We start from the raw sequence: 12,697 nt of genomic DNA on the forward strand, positions 1-12,697 counted from the left end.
TTGAGGGGATTACAAGTAGGATAGAGGAGATGCAATGGATATTGTATATCTGAACTTTCAGAAGACCCTTGACAAGATGCCAAATGTGACTGCTTACCAAATTAAGAGTCGATGGTACTGCAGGAAAGTTACTGGCATGGTTAGAACATTGGCTGATTGGTATGAGGCAGCAAGTGGGAATCAAAGGATTTGGCCAAGAAGGGCCAAAAGGCCTGTTTCTGTGCTGTAGTTTCTATGGTTCTACCCTTTTCTGGGTGGCTGCCAGTGACTAGTGGTGTTCCGCAGGGGTCGGTGTTGGAACTGCTTTTTATGCTGTATAACAATGGTTTAGATGATGGTATAAATGGCTTTGTTGCCAAGTTTGCAGATCGTATAAAGGTTGGTTGAGGAAACAGGAAGGCTGCAGAAGGACTTGGAAAGATTAGAAGAATGGACAAGAAAGTGGCAAATGAAATACAATCGCAAACACAAGGAAATCTGCAGATGCTGGAAATTCAAGACTAACGAAGGGTCTTGGCCCGAAACGTCGACTGTACCTCTTCCTAGAGATGCTGCTTGGCCTGCTGCGTTCACCAGCAACTTTTGTGCGTGTTGCTACACATAAAAAATGCTGGTGAACGCAGCAGGCCAGGCAGCATCTATAGGAAGAGGTATAGTCGACGTTTCGTCAGGACTAACTCCCTAACCCTAATGGAATGCAATATTGGGAAATGATTGGTCATGCAATTTGGTAGAAGAAATAAATGTGCAGACTTTTTTTCTAAATGGGGAGAAAATCCAAAATCTTATATGCGAAGGGATTTGGGAGTCCTTGGGCAGAACAACCTAAAGGTTAACTTGCAGATAGAGTCAGTGGTGACGAAGGCAAATGCAATGTTAGCATTCATTTCAAGACATCCAGAGACTTGTTCTGGAGCCGCTCCAGCCTGTGGTTTGTCCACACTTAGATCCCCTCCAGTTCGCCTACCAGCCCCGACTAGGAGTTGAGGATGCCATCGTCTACCTGCTGAACTGTGTCTACGCCCACCTGGACAAGCCAGCGAGCACTGTGAGGGTCATGTTTTTTGACTTCTCCAGTGCGTTCAACACCATCTGCCCTGCTCTGCTGGGGGAGAAGCTGACAGCGATGCAGGTGGATGCTTTCCTGGTGTCATGGATTCTTGATTACTTGACTGGCAGACCACAGTATGTGTGCTTGTAACACTGTGTGTCCAACAGAGTGATCAGCAGCACTGGGGCTCCACAGGGGACTGTCTTGTCTCCCTTTCTCTTCACCATTTACACCTCGGACTTCAACTACTGCACAGAGTCTTGTCATCTTCAAAAGTTTTCTGATGACTCTGCCATAGTTGGAAGCATCAGCAAGGGAGATGAGGCTGAGTATAGGGCTACGGTAGGAAACTTTGTCACATGGTGTGAGCAGAATTATCTGCAGCTTAATGTGAAAAAGACTAAGGAGCTGGTGGTAGACCTGAGGAGAGCTAAGGTACCGGTGACCCCTGTTTCCATCCAGGGTGTCAGTGTGGACATGGTGGAGGATTACAAATACCTGGGGATACGAATTGACAATAAACTGGACTGGTCAAAGAACACTGAGGCTGTCTACAAGAAGGGTCAGAGCCGTCTCTATTTCCTGAGGAGACTGAGGTCCTTTAACATCTGTCGGACGATGCCAAGGATGTTCTACGCGTCTATGGTGGCCAGTGCGATGATGTTTGCTGTTGTGTGCTGAGGCAGCAGGCTGAGGGTAGCAGACACCAGCAGAATCAACAAATTCATTCGTAAGGCCAGTAATGTTGTGGGGATGGAACTGGACTCTCTGACGGTGGTGTCTGAAAAGAGGATGCTGTCCAAGTTGCATGCCATCTTGGACAATGTCTCCCATCCACTACATAATGTACTGGGTGGGCACAGGAGTACATTCAGCCAGAGACTCGTTCCACCGAGATGCAACACAGAGCGTGGGAAGTCATTCCTGCCTGTGGCCATCAAACTTTACAACTCCTCCCTTGGAGGGTCAGACACCCTGAGCCAATAGGCTGGTCCTGGACTTATTTCATAATTTCCTGGCATAATTTACATATTACTATTTAACTATTTATGGTTTATTACTATTTAATTATTTATGGTGCAACTGTAACAAAAACCAATTTCCCCCGGGATCAATAAAGTATGACTATGACTATGAATATAAGAGCAGGGATATGATGCTGTGGCTTCATAAGGCATTGGTGAGGCCTCACCTTGAGTATTGTGAACAGCTTTGGGCTCCTCATCTAAGAAAAAGATGTGCTGGCATTGGAGAGGGGTCAGAGGAGGTTCAGGGATAATTCTGGGAATGAAAGGGTTATCGTAAGAGAAACATTTGACCGCTCTGAGTCTGTACTCGCAGGAATTTAGAAGGATTGGTGGGGGGGGGGGGGATCTCAATGAAACCTTTCAAATCTTGAAGGGCCTAAACAGAGTAGATGTGGAAAGGGTGTTTCCCATGGTGTGGGAGTCTAGGACAAGAGGGCACATCCTCAGGATAGAGGGGCATCCATTTAAATAGAGATGCGGAGAGATTTCTGTAGCCAGGGGGTGGTAAATGTGGAATGTATTACCATAGGCAGCTGTGGAGACCAGATCGTTGGGTGTATTTGAGACAGAGCTTGACCAAGTTCTTGATTGGACATGGCATCAAAGATTATGGGGAGAAGGTCGGGGAGTGGGGCTGAGGAAGGGGAAGAAATGATCAGCCATGATTTAATGGCGGAGCAGAGTCAATGGGTCAAAAGATCTAATTCTGCTCCTATGTCTTATGATATTACACGGAATGCTGTTGCAGGAAAGCAGCATCCATTGTCAAGGACACCCTCCATCCAGGCCATGCTCTCTTTTCGCTGCTGCCATCAAGGAGAAGGTGCAGGAGCCTCAGGACCCACACAACCAGGATCAGGGACAGTTATTATTGCTCAGCCGTCAGTGTCTTGATCCAGAGGGGATAACTTCAATTAATTCCTCTCTCCCCATCACGAACTGTAACCACAACCTATGGACTCTTTATCTCATGTTCTTGATATATATTGCTTATTTATTTATTACTATAATAATTATTATTTCCTGTTTTCTATCATTTTGTATTTGCACAGTTTGTTGTCTTTTGCACTTTGGTTCTTTGTCCTTCCTGTTGGATGCGGTCTTTCATTAATTCTATTGTTTTTCTTATATTTACTGTGAGTGCCCACAAGGAAATGAATTTCAGGGTTGTATATACTGTCATATGTGTGCTTTGATAATAAATATACTTTGAACTTTGAAAGGGATATCTTTTTATTTCAAGGGTGTGCCCTCTGGTCCTAGTTCTCTCACTATAGAAAATGTACTCTCCACATTCACTCTATCTGAGCCTTTTAATATTTGATAAGTTTCAATATGATTAACCCTCACTCTTCTAAATAACAGTGAGTACAGGCCCAGAACCATCAAAGGATCCTCATACGTTAACCATTTCATTTCAGGAATCATTCTCATAGCCCACTTCTGAACTCTGTCCAACACCAGCGCATCCTTTCTTAGAGAGGGGCTCAAAACTGCTGACAATACTCCGTGTGGTCTGACCAGTGCTTGTTAAAGGTTCATCCTTGCTTTTATATTCTCATTTATAGTCCTCTCAAAATGAATGCTAACATTGTATTTGCCTTTCTTGCCACCTGCTCAGTTTTAGACTACACTCTTTCAAAGTCTCTAAAATTTAATTTCTTCCTTCCAACATTTTTGCTCCTTTTTATTCCATTTTTCATTACTTTCTTCCTGTGTCCAAATCTCTCTACCAAGTCCCTAATCCCACTCTCTGCTCCCTGCACCATGTCTCTGATGCTAGAATCCAAACTGTTGCATGTCTATCCACAAGGCTTTGTCTTCCATCTACCCACACAGTTGGGTTTGGTTCACTGTCCAGCCACCACCAGCCCCTGTTAAATCCTTGCCCACCAATGTCCTTCCTGAAATCTCTTCAATTGCTTCAAGTGCTGGTGAACTTGGCAAATCCAAATCATGATGGAAGCCACCATGCACAAAATTTTTGTTGTGCTTTTATTGGTGCAGATCAATTCCTAGGTCTCCATGTGCTGTTTAAATGCTTGACTTCAAGATGCTGACTTTATTATTTGTGATGAAGAAGTGTAATTCCTGGTATATATAATCCAAACAGCCTTAATCTTATTTTGTCTTGGTAGCCTTCAGTCAGTTCTGACCAACAGTGAAGCCGTGAAACATGATCAAGATGGGGTGATTAGAAGCTTGATTAAAATGTTCAGGTTTCTTATCATTCTGTCTGATCACCTGGCTCTACTTCTACTCCCTGAGTATAGGCAGAGACTGAAGTCTTCAGCACCAACAGTGAGGACAAAGAAGGTCTGGACAAAGGAGGTGCAGGAGCGCTTACAGGACTGCTTTGAATCATAGTCATAGTCATACTTTATTGATCCCGGGGGAAATTGGTTTTCGTTACAGTTGCACTATAAGTAATAAATAGTAATAAAACCATAAATAGTTAAATAGTAATATGTAAATTATGCCAGGAAATAAGTCCAGGACCAGCCTATTGGCTCAGGGTGACTGACCCTCCAAGGGAGGAGTTGTAAAGTTTGATGGCCACAGGTAGGAATGACTTCATATGACGCTCTGTGCTGCATCTCAGTGGAATGAGTCTCTGACTGAGTGTACTCCTGTGCCCACCCATTACATTATGTAGTGGATGGGAAACCTTGACCAAGATGGCATGCAACTTAGACAGCATTCTCTTTTCAGACACCACCGTGAGAGAGTCCAGTTCTATCCCCACAACATCACTGGCCTTATGAATGAGTTTGTTGATTCTGTTGGTGTCTGCTACCCTCAGCCTGCTGCCCCAGCACACAACAGCAAACATGATAGCACTGGCCATCACAGACTCATAGAACATCCTCAGCATTGTCCAGCAGATGTTAAAGGACCTCAGTCTCCTCAGGAAATAGAGACGGCTCTGACCCTTCTTGTAGACAGCCTCAGTGTTCTTTGACCAGTCCAGTTTATTGTCAATTCGTATCCCCAGGTATTTGTAATCCTCCACCATGTCCACACTGACCCCACTGGATGGAAACAGGGGTCACCGGTACCTTAGCTCTCCTCAGGTCTACCACCAGCTCCTCTTTTTCTCATTAAGCTGCAGATAATTCTGCTCACATCATGTGACAAAGTTTCCTACCGTAGCCCTGTACTCAGCCTCATCTCCCTTGCTGATGCATCCAACTATGGCAGAGTCATCAGAAAACTTCTGAAGATGACAAGACTCTGTGCAGTAGTTGAAGTCCGAGGTGTAAATGGTGAAGAGAAAGGGAGACAAGACAGTCCCCTGTGGAGCCCCAGTGCTGCTGATCACTCTGTCGGACACACACTGTTGCAAACACATGTACCGTGGTCTGCCAGACAGGTAATCAAGAATCCATGACATCAGTGAATTAGACTGTATTCAGGGATTCATCTTTGAGTCTGAGTGAGTATGCCATAGCTGTCACTGACTTCATTAAAACCTATGTGGATGAGTGTGTGCCTATGAGAACTTACTGTACGTACCCAAATCAAAAGCCAAGGATGAACGAGGAGGTTCGTAGTCTGCTTAGGGCTAGATCAGTGGCTTTCAAGTCTGGCAACCCAGGTCTGCACAACAAATAAAGCCCAACTTCATGAATGGCAGTGATGCTTCACTACCAGGTGAGCTTGACGCCTTGTACACTCATTTTGAAATGAAAAATAAAACTAGCTATGAGGATCCCTGCAGCACCTCATGACTCTATGATCTCTTTCTCAGAGATTGACTTTAGGTTATCTTTCAAGAGGGTGAACCCTCGCAAGGTGACAAGCCTCAACAGAGTATCTTGTAAAGCTCTGCAAACCTGTGCCAACCAACTGACGGGGGTGTTCCAAGACACTTTCAATCTCTCATTTCTACAGTCGGAAGTTCCCAAAAGGGCAACAGTTAAACCAGTGCCCAAGAAGAACAGGGTGAGCTGGCTTAATGACTATCGCCCAGTATCAGTCACATCTACAGTTATGAAGTGCTTTGAGAAGTTGGTCATGGCTAGAATCAACCCCTAACTTACCAAGGACCTGGGCTCACTACAATTTGCCTATCGTCATAATAGGTCTACGGTGGAGATGATCTCATTGGCTCTCCACATACCCTTGAGATCAACTGGACAAAACAACTTCCAATGTCAGAATGCTGTTTATTCACTACAACTCAGCGTTTTAACACCAACATTCCTCCAGTTCTGATCAAAAAACCTTGAGAACCTGGGCCTTTGTACCTCCCTCTGCAAATAGATCCTCAACTTTCTAACTGGAAGACCACAATCAGTGCAGATTGTAAATAACATCTCCACCTCAATGACAATCAGCACTGGTGCACCTCAGGGATGTGTGCATAGCCCACTCTTCTAGTCTCTCTGCACCTATGACTGTGTGACTAGGCACAACTCAAACTGCATCTATAAATTTGCTGGCGATACAACCATTTCTGGCAGTATGTTGGATGGTGACGGAGGGTGTACAGGAGCGAGACGTATCAGCTAGTTGAGTGGTGTTGCAGCAACAAACTTGCACTCAACGTTCATGAACTTCAGAAAGTGTAAGACGAGGGAACAGACACCAGTCCTCATAGAGGGATCAGAAGTGGAAAGGGTGAACATTTTCAAGTTCCTGGGTGTGAATATCTCTGAGGATCTAACTGGGACCCAACATATCGATGCAGCTGCAAAAAAAACACAATGACAGTTATATTTCATTAGGATTTTGAGAAGATTTGGTATAAGACCATAAGATATAGGAGTAGAAATTTTATATGTCACCCAAAACACAGAAATTTCTACAGATGTACCATTGAGAGTATTCTAACTGGCTGCATCACCGTAAGGTTTGGGGAGGGCTACTACACAGGATCGAAGTAAGCTACAGAAACTTAAGTTAGCTCCATCATCATAGGCACTAGCCTTCATTGTATCCAGGACATCTTCAAGGAGCGTTGCCTCACAAAGGTGCTGTCCATCATTAAGGACCTCCATCACCCAGGACATGGCCTCTTCTCATTGCTGCCATCAGGAAGGAGGTGCAGAAGCCTGAAGGCACACACTCATTGATTCAAGAGCAGCTTCTTCCCTTCTGCCATCCAGTTTCTGAATGGACATCGAACACTACCTGACTTTTTTTTTTCTGTTATTATGTATTATATTGTATGCTGCCGCAATGTTAAATTTCACGACATATGCTCGTGTTATTAAACCTAATTCTGATTCTTCACAGTGTGGCTATATATTTATTGCATCAGCAGGACATTGAAGTTAACAGTGAAATATTCCCACGTAATTCAGCTGTAAAAATGGTATCCTGGGAAGCACTTGGTTGCAGACAAACTAACCAACTTGAAGTCTAGGAATCACTTGTTGTTTTCAACCTGTATTTCTTATCAAATCAAAGCTGACATTTCTATTTAGGATTATTAGTGCTCTGAAAGTAGAATTGATCCTTAGAAGTAGATAATACAGTGATTATTCACATAATTTTTTCAGTGAGAGTTAAGACACTTTAATGGGGAAAAAAAACTTGGACAGATAGATTATTTAATCACTGGATATGGAATTCAATTAAACAGTGTATGTAATAACCTTGTTTAATATTGAGACAAGCCAAAGGTGTACTCTGTGGAGAATTGCTTCAGTGGTTGAAGTAGGAATAAACCCTCAAACCTCAGGGTTGTTTACCTGTTCAATAGAATCATGGCTGATCTAAATATAACCTCAGGCTACATGCCTATCTACTCACAGTAACCTTCAGCCAGTTGCTTTTCGAGCATCTACCTATCTCTCCTAAAAATATTCAAAGACTTTTCTTCCATTTTGGTGGGACTTCCAAAGACCTGCAACTCTGTGACGATGAAATTCACCTTATTTCTGACTCAACTGGACAAATTACTTCTAAATAATAACCCTTAATTTTAGATTGTTCTACAAGAGGAATCATCCACCAGTATCTAATCCAAAATATCGACTGTCCATTTCTCTCCATAAACGCTGCTTGACCTGCTGAGCTCCTCAAGCATTTTGTGAGTTGCTCCAGATTTCCAGAATCTGCAGTGTTCTTTGTGTCCTCTCAGGATTTTATATGATTAATTTAAATATCCTGATATTCTTAGAATCATAGAACTACACCACAGAAAGAGGCCCTTTGGCCCACCTAGTCCATGCCAAAACAATTTAAGTTGACTACTGTTGACCTGTAACGGGACCATAGTCCTCCATATACTTCCCATCCATGTGTACCATTCCAAATTTCTCTTAAATGTTGAAAGTGAACGGCACCCACCATTTCTGCTGCAGCTCATTCCACACTCACCGCCCTCAGAGTTAAGGATCTTCCCTCGTGTTCCCCTTAAATATTTCATCGTTCACTCTTAATCCATGATTTTTAGTTTATAATCTCACCCAACCTCAGTGGGAAAAGCCTGCTTACATTTACCCTATCTATACCCCGCATAATTTTTTTATACCTCCGTCAACTTTCCCCGCATTTTTCTACACTCCAAGAAATAAGTCCTGACCTACTCAGCCTTTCCATGTAACTCAGGTCCACAAGTCCTAGCAACATCCTTGTAAATTTCCTCTGCACTCTTTCAATCTTATTGATATCTTTCCAGCAGGTAGGTGACCAAAACTGAACACAATATTCCAAATTAGGCCTCACCATTAGTCATTGGACTAATTGGACATTAGTCATTGAAGCAGGTTGTCACGTTCTTCTTGGGCACCACTATGATTGAAGCCTACTTGAAGCAGGTAGGTACCTCAGATTGCCAAAGCGAAAGTTTGAAAGTCTCTGTAAGTACTTGAATATGAGTTAGCACAGTGCTTATTAGTACAGGTCATCAGTACTCGGGCTGGTATGCTGTCTAGGCGAGATGGTTTCTGTGAATACACCTTCCAGAAAGATGCCTTCACATTAACCTCAGAGAATGAAATCACAGGGTCATCAGGGGCCGTGGAGATTCATGAAGAAGTCTTCATGTTCTGTCAGTCAAAGTGAGCATAACATTGATTGAGCTCATCGGGGAGTGAAACCTCAGTCCCACTCATGTTGCTTGGTTTTGCTTTGTAGGAGGTGATGGTATTCAAGCCCTGCCATAGTTAGAACATAAGATATAGGAGCAGAATTAGGCTATTTGGCCCATTTCATTGTGGCTGATCCATTTTCCCTCAAAGCTGTCAATTTCAATATTCCAAGTCATAGACATATAATTAAAAAGAAGCAGCCTCAACACAGACCCCTGTGGAACACCACTAGTCACCAGCAAACAACCAGGAAAGGCTCCCTTTATTTTAACCACTCTTTGCCTCCTGGCAATCAGCCAATGCTCTATCTATGCTACATTTTTCCTATAATACCATGGACTCTTAACTTGTTAAGCAGCCTCATGTGCAGTGCTCATCAAAGGCCTTCTGAAAATCCAATTATACAGCATCCACCAATTCTCCTTTGTCTATCAAAGAATTCCAACAGATTTGTCAGACACGATTTTTCCTTGAGGAAACCATACTAACTATGGCCTATTTTATCATATGCTTCCAAGTACCCCAAAACCACATCCTTAACAATCGATTTCAACATCTTCACAACCACTGAGGCCAGACTAACTACCCTATAATTTTCTTTCTTCTGCCTCTCTCCCTTCTTGAAGAGTGGAGTGATACTTGCAATTTTCCAGTCCTCTGGAACCATTCTAGAATCGTGTCATTTTTGCAAGATCATAACTAATCCTTCCACAATCTCTTCAGCCACCTCCTTCAGAACCCTGGATTGTATACCATCTCATCCTTATCTTTCAGTTTCCCAAGAATCTTCGCCCAAGTAATGACAACTTCACACATTTCTGCTCACTGACACTCTGGAACTTCTAGCAAACTAGTAGTGTCTTCCACAATGAAGTCTGAGGCAAAACTAATTTCCCTGGGGATCAATAAAGTATGACTATGACTAAAATACTTATTCAGGTCATCTGTTATTTCCCTGACCCCTATTACTACCTCTCCAGCATCATTTTCAAGTAGTCCAATATCCACTCTCACCTCTCTTTTATATTTTATGCATCTGAAGAAAGTTTCAGTATTCTCTTTAATATTGTTGTCTGGCTTACCTTTGTATTCCATCTTTTCCTTCTTAATGACATTTTTAATTGCCTTCAGGCGGTTTTTAAAAGCTTCCCAATCCTCTAATTTTCTAATACTCTTTGCTGTATTATATGCCCTCTCTTTGGCTTTTATGTTGGCTTTGACATTTCTTGTCAGCGACAGTTGTGTCATCTTGCCTTTAGAATATTTCTTCCCCTTGGGCATGTATATATCCTGTGCCTTCCAAGTTGCTTCCAGAATTTTCAGCCATTGCTGTTCTGCTACCATCCCTGCCAGTGTTCTTTTCCAATCAATTTTGGCCAAATCCTTTCTCATGCCTCTGTAACACACATCAAAGTTGCTGGTGAACACAGCAGGCTAGGCAGCATCTGTAGGAAGAGGTGCAGTCGACGTTTCAGGCCGAGACCCTTCGTCAGGACTAACTGAAGGAAGAGTGAGTAAGGGATTTGAAAGTTGGAGGGGGAGGGGGAGGGATAGAGCCAAGAGCTGGACAGGTGATAGGCAAAAGGGGATACGAGAGGATCATGGGACAGGAGGTCCGGGAAGAAAGACGGGGGGGGGGGACCCAGAGGATGGGCAAGAGGTGTATTCAGAGGGACAGAGGGAGAAAAAGGAGAGTGAGAGAAAGAATTTGTGCATAAAAATAAGTAACAGATGGGGTACGAGGGGGAGGTGGGGCCTTAGCGGAAGTTAGAGAAGTCGATGATCATGCCATCAGGTTGGAGGCTACCCAGACGGAATATAAGGTGTTGTTCCTCCAACCTGAGTGTGGCTTCATCTTTACAGTAGAGGAGGCCGTGGATAGACATGTCAGAATGGGAATGGGATGTGGAATTAAAATGTGTGGCCACTGGGAGATCCTGCTTTCTCTGGCGGACAGAGCGTAGATGTTCAGCAAAGCGGTCTCCCAGTCTGCGTCGGGTCTCGCCAATATATAAAAGGCCACATCGGGAGCACCGGACGCAGTATATCACCCCAGTCGACTCACAGGTGAAGTGTTGCCTCATGCCTCTGTAATTCCCTTTTCTCCAATGTAATACTGATACATCTGACTTAGCTTCTCCTTCTGAAATTGCGGGATGAATTCAATCATGTTATAAGACCATAAGCTATAGGAGCAGAATTAGGCCATTTGGCGCATCGAATCTGCTCCACAATTTCGTCATGGCTGATCCAATTTCCCTCTCAGCTCCAATCTCCTGGCTTCTCCCCGTATCCCTTCATGCCCTGAGCACTTGCCCTAGAATACTATGATCACTTGCTCTAAGGAGTCCTCGACTGTAATCAATTCCAGTTCATTGCACAACACCCAATCCAGAATAGCTGATCCTCCAGCAGGCTCATTCATGAGCTGCTCTAAAAAGCCATCTTGTAGGCATGCTAGAAATTCCCCCATTTGGAATCTAGCACCAACCTGATTTTCCCAATTTATCTGCATATTGAAATCGCCCATGACTCTAGTAACATTGCTCTTTTGGCATGCATTTTCTACCTCCCATTGTCTTTACTACTATTTGGGGATATGTATATAACTCCCATCAAGGTCTTTTTACCCTTGCAGTTCCTTAGCTCTACCCACAGCGTCTTAGCAGCTTTTGACCCTATGTCACCTCTTTCTACTGATTTGATTTAATTTTTTTACCAATGGAGCCAAGCCACCCTGTCTACCTTTCGATACAATGTGTATCCTCGAATAAGCTCCCAGCTATAATCTTCTTTCAGCTATGATTCAGTGATGTCCATAACATTACACCTGCCAGTCTCTGCGCTATAAGTTCATCTTGTTGAGCATCCCTCTGTGATTCAAGTTTAGTCCGAATTGCCACTTTGTGCACGAGATGGCTTTCCGGTTTCTGATTAATGAAGAGTCTTGATTGACTTTCTGAGGTACACTTTAACCCTGGCTGCCAAATTGATCTTATGCCCTCTTTTTTCCCTCCTGCTTTCCTACTTAAGTTCTTAAATTTTGAACTCCTTTGAACTTGCTCTCTCTCACCTTAAATGCATGCCATCTAGTTTAAACATTTCAACCCTGGGATAAACATACAAACTTAAACATATAAACTGTCTACCTGTATCTCTCATAATCTTATGTCAGCCTCTGACCTCTCCTTGTAGCACACTTAACCTCTAATCCAGGCAGTATCCTGGTATACCCCTTCTGTATTCTCACCAAAGCCTCCACATCCTTCCTAGATGGGCCAAGCAGAATTGAATGCAATAGTCCAGATGTAGCCTCACCAGAGTTTTATAAAGTGCAACATAATTTCCTGACTGTTGAACTTATTCCCTCAACTTATAAAAGGAATTATGCCATATGCCTTCTTTACCGTCCTATGAACATGTGTAACCTCTTTCAGGATGTATGCTCTATCTGCCATTTCCTTACCCATATCTGCAAGCAATCTATATCCCACTGTCATTTGGCAATCGTCTACACTCTCCACGACACCACTTACTCTTTGTAATGTCTGCAAACCCACCCATCCATATTTTAT

At 43.3% G+C, this 12,697-nt stretch overlaps 1 protein-coding gene across 3 annotated transcripts in view; it reads left to right on the plus strand.

Moving 5' to 3' along the window:
* gmcl1 (germ cell-less, spermatogenesis associated) overlaps positions 1-12,697 on the plus strand; it is a 197,581-nt gene that overhangs the window by 181,989 nt on the left and 2,895 nt on the right. The window lies entirely within an intron of this gene.

Source organism: Mobula birostris, chromosome 8, assembly GCF_030028105.1.
Source record: "Mobula birostris isolate sMobBir1 chromosome 8, sMobBir1.hap1, whole genome shotgun sequence".
Taxonomy (NCBI): Eukaryota; Metazoa; Chordata; class Chondrichthyes; order Myliobatiformes; family Myliobatidae; genus Mobula; species Mobula birostris.